This window comes from Cygnus atratus, chromosome 4 (genome assembly GCF_013377495.2).
Source record: "Cygnus atratus isolate AKBS03 ecotype Queensland, Australia chromosome 4, CAtr_DNAZoo_HiC_assembly, whole genome shotgun sequence".
Lineage (NCBI taxonomy): Eukaryota > Metazoa > Chordata > Aves > Anseriformes > Anatidae > Cygnus > Cygnus atratus.
The window spans coordinates 77,661,086-77,668,841 of NC_066365.1; the positions used below are offsets into that span (position 1 = coordinate 77,661,086).

A 7,756-nucleotide genomic window follows, 5' to 3' on the forward strand; every position below is an offset into this window, starting at 1 on the left:
TGCTAAAGAATCAAACCTCAGCTGTCAGTTTTAGCCCTTTGTATTCCAGGCGTTTGCTTTGCTGGATGGTGGTTTCGTTTTTGATTTTGTAAGACGTTCTTTGTAGAGGTTATTTTAAGCAGACAAGTAGGTAGCCTTCTTCCCTCGGTGGATTTGTGCGAGTTTTAGCTGAGCTTTGCACATCTGAGCGATTGCCCAGTGGCTGTTCTGGTCTTGACGCGTCCCTAAAACCTTTGTCCGCCTCGCCCCTCCTCTTTGTGTATTAAGATGCACGTTTGCGCAAAAATTATGTACACCGTGCATAAGCCCCCCAGTGGTTATGGGGCATTTTCAGCATTTCACAGATAAGGCTCCGTGTTTACTTAATCACTTAGGCATAGTCCTGGCTTTCAGCGTAGGCATAGCTAATGATTGTTACTCAAGTGGTTATAAAGTTCCCAACGTTTGTTTGTTTATATATATATATATATATATATATATATATATATAGAGAGAGAGAGAGAGAGAGAGAGAGAGATACATACCCATATGTATATGTATGTATATACATAAATGAAACTGAGTCTGTGGAGTAAAAGACTTTTCTGCTTGCAGTATATACTCACGTATCAGCAGACTCATACGCAAGCTGATCCAAACTGGGTGCCAAGCTGTGCCTTTTTTGTCACCTGGAATATGCAATCTGTGCACCTCAGGTGTACCTTGTCTATTAACTATCTCTTACATTGTGCCACCCCATTAATATCAGTGGATGTACCCAGCACCACCTTGGGGCTACATAGAACGTGGAAATTTCTAGTATGTTAATGTTACTCTGTTAACAAAACTGACGTACTAGCCGCTTGCTGTTTCTATTTTTTTGTTTTTCTTTTCAGTAGTCTCCTCAAAAGTTGTTGTGGACACGTTGTGTATCTTTTCTGTTCTTCCAGGATTCATTCTTCAGGAAAGACGACCATGAAATCCGAGGGCTGTGGACAACCATCTACCAGATGGTTGTTGCAGTTGCCTCTCTGGTCACGTCATTCGTCCTTTTAGCTCGCGCTTTCCTCTATCTTGAGTTGAATTTTTGTGCAGCGCTATGTTTGCAGTGGTAGCCGAGTTTGCAGTTTGCGGCCGAGGTGTTTTTGATTAAAAACGATCTTAACTGTAATAGTGAATTCACAGAGTGTGGCTTTGTATGATGACTCCCACGATCATAACATTTTTCTCCTTTGTCACAGACAGGAGAAAAGCTCTTTCCAGAGAGATGGAGAAGAAATTAATTAGACCTCTGCCTCATCCTGCAAGACCAGAAGACATGGAGTAACTGTAAGCTGCGATTCTCAGGAGACATACTAAGAGTCTCGGGTTCCTTTTCTGCCCGCCCCCCAAGGCCTTGGGCACGTTGGGTTCACCCTGGGAAGGGCACGTTGCTCAGGGCAGTTATTTCCTCCCCTAGACGACGTGGGGTGCATTTCTCTGCTGCACTTGTGGTTTTCCACCTGTGGTTTTTCACTTGTGGTTTTCCACGTGGTTCGCACTGCTTCCATTGTTGAGAAAACGGTTTGGGAAGCTGTGTCTGCCACTTCTCAGGATTTTCTGCCACCACCTGCTGGCAAAAAAAATCAGTAACGCAGGTGGAGCCATGTAGGACTTCTCAGAGGTAAGCCTTCAACGTATGGGGACCCCTAAACTCGTGAGCCGAGCACGCAAGACAAATGTCCGTGGCACAAAGATCAAGGACGACTTCTCAGAGGTAAGCAGCTTTCCCTTTGTTTTCCCATCCTCTCAGGAGCCCTCTTTATGATGCTTGTACACACTTCAGGCTCACAACACTCATTTTCTCCTCTACTTAGTATTCCTAGTCCCTGGCTAACCCGTCCTCCCTCCCCCCACTTTCCAAAGACCTACGTGCTCTGCTCAGGTCCCTCCTGAGGTCTTACAGATCTTTTAAATCTGCTCAGCATTCTTTCCGGCTTGTTCTGTGCCATTATTTTTTCCCTGCTCCTTTTGAGAATGTCTGTACCCTTTTCAGATCTCGATTGGGTTGGCTTTTTTGAACCCATCTGCATAGCCTTTTGTTTTTTAGATAGTCTACTAAGGTAGGTTACTTCTCCGGTGAGTTATTTTACTACATTGAATTGTATTTTTGTGGTTTGTAATCTGTTACGCTCCTAGATTATTTCTACCTATGTAAAGAAAGGTTTCAGCTAATTACAGTCAAAAACAGTTTTAGTTACCTACTTGGTAATATTGTCGTTTCAATAATCAGGACTGAAGCAAAAGCACAGGAATTGTTGCATCTAGTAACGCTCCACACACTGTTGAGCTAAGCCAAATAAAAAACGCAGCTGCTGCTCTCTTTATCCCTTCCTGTGCTTTGCCCCTCCTCTTTCCCAGGTGATTGGGGCAGGGTGCCGGGTGGGGCCTAATGGTATATGAGCCGCAGGTGTCCTGTCAGAGGGCTCATTCTGCCTGAGCTGCTCTTTGGGGTAAGTGCTTTGTCTTTCCTTCAGTCAGTTGCAGTTTTTTTTTTTTTTTTTTAAGGTGCGTCAGAGTCTAGGGGTTGATGCGTTTCTAAGTTGAAAGAGATAAGTACATCTATTGAAAGTAACATCTAGTAGGGTCATTTAAAGTAAACTAATCTATATAGTAGTAGATGCCTTTATTGCATGCAGCTCTTCTTCAGGTGAGTAATTCTTATAGTATAAGTAATTCTTTTCCCATGTTTTGGTCACGATGTTTGTAGCGTGCCTTTTTATGTGTGTGTTTGGCCTGGAGCTGTCCTGCCTGGCAATTAGTGATGGTAGCTAACGTGGTGGTTCATCAGTGCAATAATACATTGTCCTGACTCTTTTGGGAAAGACATCTGGTCTGTCTCTGGGCGAATGCACAAGCTCTGGGCGAGTACTCAAGGGCAGCTGGCACAGAGTCTTTTTTCTTTTTTTCCCAGCAGTAGGTAAACCTTAGGAGGAATCGGTCAAAGGAAACAGCAACTGTCAAGTTCTTGTTCGGCAACTCGGTGACTGGTTTGATCTACTTCTCAGATGTAGAGGCAAATGGACTGCTCTTTTGAAATGATAAAATAAAAAACATGAATTTTGTCAAATGTGGCAGTGCCTGTTTGCAGTCTGTTGCTTTTGCCAGTGGTAGATAACACTTATAAGGAATCGGTCAAAGGAAAGAGCGCCTTCTGGAACTGTGAAGCTCTGCGTTGGCAACTCGGTGACTGGCTTGACCTACTGTCCATCATCAGAGGGAAGCGGATTGCTGTTTTGAAAATAAGAAATAAAAAAAAAAATTAAAAATTAAAAAAAATTAGGGTGCTGCTCTGTGGCACCTGGAGGACTGCCACTCTGTGTGGCAGTTAAAAGAATGTGATTTGGAGATAGAGAGCAGCAGAGGTAAAGCAGCTGGGAAGATAGGTATAGGTATTGCAGTAGGTAGGCTGTGGTTATGAGGTGCCTCAGGGTGTGCTTTTCGTCTTGTTTCTGCCCTTCCATAGTGCAGCCTTGGAGAGGTGAATTCCCCATGTTGTGGAGTGGTGCAAAAAGGTGAGAGGGCTGTCAGCCCGATCAGTTTCCTTCACCAAAGCTAAGGCAGGTCTTTCAAGAGAAACAGCCTGGTTGCCTGTGCTGTACTCTGCACGCTGTTGACCTAAACCACACCAAAAACAGGGCTGCTGTTCCTCTTGCTCTCTTTACCTCTTGTCATGCATGGCCCCTCCCATTTCCCATGTGATTGGGGTGGGGTGCTGGGTGGGGTGCAATGGTATATGAGTTGCAGGCATCCCATCAGAGAGCTCATTCTGCCTGGACTGCACTTTGGGGCAAGCGCTTTGGTTTTCCTTCAGTCAGTTGCAGGGGTCTTTAGGTGGGTCAGAGTCTATGGACTGATGGGTTTCCAAGTAGAGACTGTTAAGCACATCATTGTGAGGTAACAACTAGTAGAATCTATTAGAGTAAACCAATCTAGTAATAGGTGCCTGCATTGCATGCAGCTCTTCTTCAGGTGAGTAATTGTTACAGCATGTTTATGGATAGGATGGCAATGTTACTTTGTGTGTTTGCTTTGTGGTTCGGGGTCCCTTATGATTTTTGCAGAATTAAGGCAAATATTATCAAAGTTATAGCATTGGTGGCAAAGTGATGGAGCAGGGTTTAGGAGGTAAGTATCATCGAAGCTCCCTGTATAAGCATGTATCTGAAAACAGCAGCAGTAGGCGTGTAAGGTGTAGTCTTTTTCAGGGTTAGGGACAGTTTGTTATATTTTTGGAGCTTTTGCCTGCGGTTTGGCTGGCTGTAGAGTCTTTAGACCTTGCAGCCTTCTAGATATTAAGTGCTTGGAATTCACACAATAGAGGTATGTTTAGGAGGTGTTGCCGGCTAACTTGTTTTTAAGAAATGGTGGGGTATGGTTCCTCGACCGCATAAGCACGGTAGTATTACGGAGAGACTGAGCAGGGTCAACTTTTTCATCTGTAAAGGGTAAGTCTGTGATTGCTGCTGCCCAGGCACATTTTCGTGCCCATCACTATAGTTATTTTACTACATCAACTAGAGTAAAATTCCAGTTTCTCTTTTAGAGGTGCTATAGGTAGCTTCAGAGAACGGGTGGAAGCATCTGCCATGTGGGGTAGGTAAGCAGCTGAGGTAAAGGAGCGGATGAAAGTAACTGTCCTAAGGGTGCTGTGGCATTTGCTGCAGTGGTTGCTTTCTCTTCTGTTTATCAGGTGCCACAGGCAAGGTGGGCTGTGATAGTGTTTAGAATAGGAGCAAAGCAGGTCACTTGAATGCTGTTTGGTTCCTGAGGCAGGTGTTGTAGAGGAAAAAGGTTGTCTGGCGTGGCAGTTCCTGATGGTGGCCTTCTTCAGTAGGTGAAGAGGTGCCTGAAGCCCCATGCTGTGGAGCCTGAGTACGCCTCGCTGAGGATGAAGCCTGCTTTCCAGCAGTTTCCAAAGCTGTGTTGAGGATGAAATGCTGTGTCTGTGTTTGGGTTGCACCTTGGTGAATGTAGGGATGGGTTTTAAGTCGGTGCAGCAGAGGGCCAGGCTCCAGTGTCCTGTAGTGTGTTTTGACCCATCAGCATAGCCTTTTGGTTTTCAGATGGCCTACTCAAGTACGTGATTTCTCCTGTGAGTGATGTTATTACATGGAATTGATTTTTTTTTTTTTTTTTTTTGCATTTAATCTGTTATGCTCCTAGATTTTTCTTTCTATGTAAAGAAAGGTTTGAGCTAATTCCAGCTGAAAAAATTTCAGTTGCTTGCTTGGTCATATTGTCCTTTCAATATTCAAAGCTGCAGCAAAAGCATGGGGATTGTTGCTTCTAGAAACACCCCAGTTCTCTTGTCTGCAGTCTGCATGCTGTAGAGCTAAACCAGATTTAGAAAAAAAAAGTAAACAAAAACAACAAACAAATCACCACAGCTGCTGCTGCTCCTGCTCTCTTTCTACTTTCTTGTGCTTTGCCCCTCCCCTTTCCCAGGTGATTGGGTTTGGGTGCTGGGCAGGGCCAAATGGTATATGAGCCCCAGGTATGCCATTAGAGAGTTCATTCTGCCTGGGCTGCTCTTTGGGGTAAGTGCTTTGTTTTTCCTTCAGTCAGTTGCAGGGTTCTTTGGGCAGGTTAGTGTCTATGGATTTCTAGATTTTAAGTGCTTGGAAATCACTTACTAGAGGGATATTTAGCAGAGAATGCTGGCTCATTTGTTTTTGGGATGGTGGGATACACTTTCCGGTTTTGGGTTAGATTTGAATCTCTAGATGTATCAAGCCACTTGTGTAACTCTCCAGAAGACTAAAACGAGCTTGATTACAGGCTACAAGAGGCTTGACCACATAGGCGCAGTATTACCAAGAGACTGAGGAGGGTCGTGTCAGAGTTACCTTTTTCATCTGTAAAGGGTAAGTCCGTGATTTGGCGCGGCGCCGCCCGGGCAGCTTTTGGCGCGGCGCCGCCCGGGCAGCTTTTGGCGCGGCGCCGCCCGGGCAGCTTTTGGCGCGGCGCCGCCCGGGCAGCTTTTGGCGCGGCGCCGCCCGGGCAGCTTTTGGCGCGGCGCCGCCCGGGCAGCTTTTGGCGCGGCGCCGCCCGGGCAGCTTTTGGCGCGGCGCCGCCCGGGCAGCTTTTGGCGCGGCGCCGCCCGGGCAGCTTTTGGCGCGGCGCCGCCCGGGCAGCTTTTGGCGCGGCGCCGCCCGGGCAGCTTTTGGCGCGGCGCCGCCCGGGCAGCTTTTGGCGCGGCGCCGCCCGGGCAGCTTTTGGCGCGGCGCCGCCCGGGCAGCTTTTGGCGCGGCGCCGCCCGGGCAGCTTTTGGCGCGGCGCCGCCCGGGCAGCTTTTGGCGCGGCGCCGCCCGGGCAGCTTTTGGCGCGGCGCCGCCCGGGCAGCTTTTGGCGCGGCGCCGCCCGGGCAGCTTTTGGCGCGGCGCCGCCCGGGCAGCTTTTGGCGCGGCGCCGCCCGGGCAGCTTTTGGCGCGGCGCCGCCCGGGCAGCTTTTGGCGCGGCGCCGCCCGGGCAGCTTTTGGCGCGGCGCCGCCCGGGCAGCTTTTGGCGCGGCGCCGCCCGGGCAGCTTTTGGCGCGGCGCCGCCCGGGCAGCTTTTGGCGCGGCGCCGCCCGGGCAGCTTTTGGCGCGGCGCCGCCCGGGCAGCTTTTGGCGCGGCGCCGCCCGGGCAGCTTTTGGCGCGGCGCCGCCCGGGCAGCTTTTGGCGCGGCGCCGCCCGGGCAGCTTTTGGCGCGGCGCCGCCCGGGCAGCTTTTGGCGCGGCGCCGCCCGGGCAGCTTTATGCTCAGATCGCCGCTAACGAGCAGCTGAGGTAAAGGAGCTGGGAAGACGAGAGGTATTGCAGCAGGTACGCTGTGCCTATGAGGTGCCTCAGGGTGTGCTTTTTCTCTTGTCTCTGAAGGTGCCTAGTGCAGCCTTGGACAGGGAAATCCCCGTGTCACGGAGCAGTGAGGGAAGGTGAGCGGTGTTGTCAGCTTAGTCGGTCCCTTATCCGAAGCGAAGGGAAGACATTCAGGTGTTTCCCTCTGAGGGTCTGAGGTGAGGCTGTTTGGGACAGAGGAGCAGTGTGGCAGGTGGTCGCTTGCAAGCACAGTGGTCATTTTGTCCTTTAGTATTCCCAGGTGGCATGGGTGATGCTGGCTGTTCCTTTCGAGCTTGGATCTAACTTCCAGGTACAGAGGCAAGTGGACTGCTGTTTTGAAATGATAACAGTTAAATATGGGGTCACGTATGTTGTTGAGGGAGGGGTGCTAATGCTGGCAGCTGAACAGTTTATCTTCTGACTGTGTTTTCCTTTGTTCAGGCTGAAACGCAGTGTGCAGTACAGGACATCAAGACCCGAGCTATCTCTGGAGTGACTCTGGTGAGTGAACAGAGGTAGCTGTTATTTTTGGCTGTGGCTGTGACTGCAGTTATTTTACTACATCAACTAGAGTAAAATTCCAGTTTCGCTTTTAGAGGTGCTATAGGTGACTTCAGAGAACGGGTGGAAGCATCTGCCATGTGGGGTAGGTAAGCAGCTGAGGTAAAGGAGCAGATGAGAGTAACTGTCCTAAGGGTGCTGTGGCTTTTGCTGCAGTGGTTGCTTTCTCTTCTGTTTATCAGGTGCCACAGGCAAGGGTGGGCTGTGATAGTGTTTAGAATAGGAGCAAAGCAGGTCACTTGAATGCTGTTTGGTTCCTGAGGCAGGTGTTGTAGAGGAGAAAAGCTTTAAATATTCAAAGCTGAAGCAAAAATAAATAAACCACAGCTGCTGCTTCTCCTCTTTCTACTTTCTTG

The 7,756-nt window shown here is 49.0% G+C and overlaps 1 long non-coding RNA gene across 1 annotated transcript; it reads left to right on the forward strand.

The window, feature by feature from the left end:
* The first annotated feature begins 6,959 nt into the window (after positions 1–6,959).
* Positions 6,960–7,332, forward strand: LOC118260613 (uncharacterized). The gene is made up of 3 exons (XR_004782274.2): positions 6,960–7,015; positions 7,090–7,149; positions 7,281–7,332. It is a non-coding gene; the product is annotated as an uncharacterized LOC118260613 (long non-coding RNA).
* Positions 7,333–7,756: the final 424 nt, after the last annotated feature.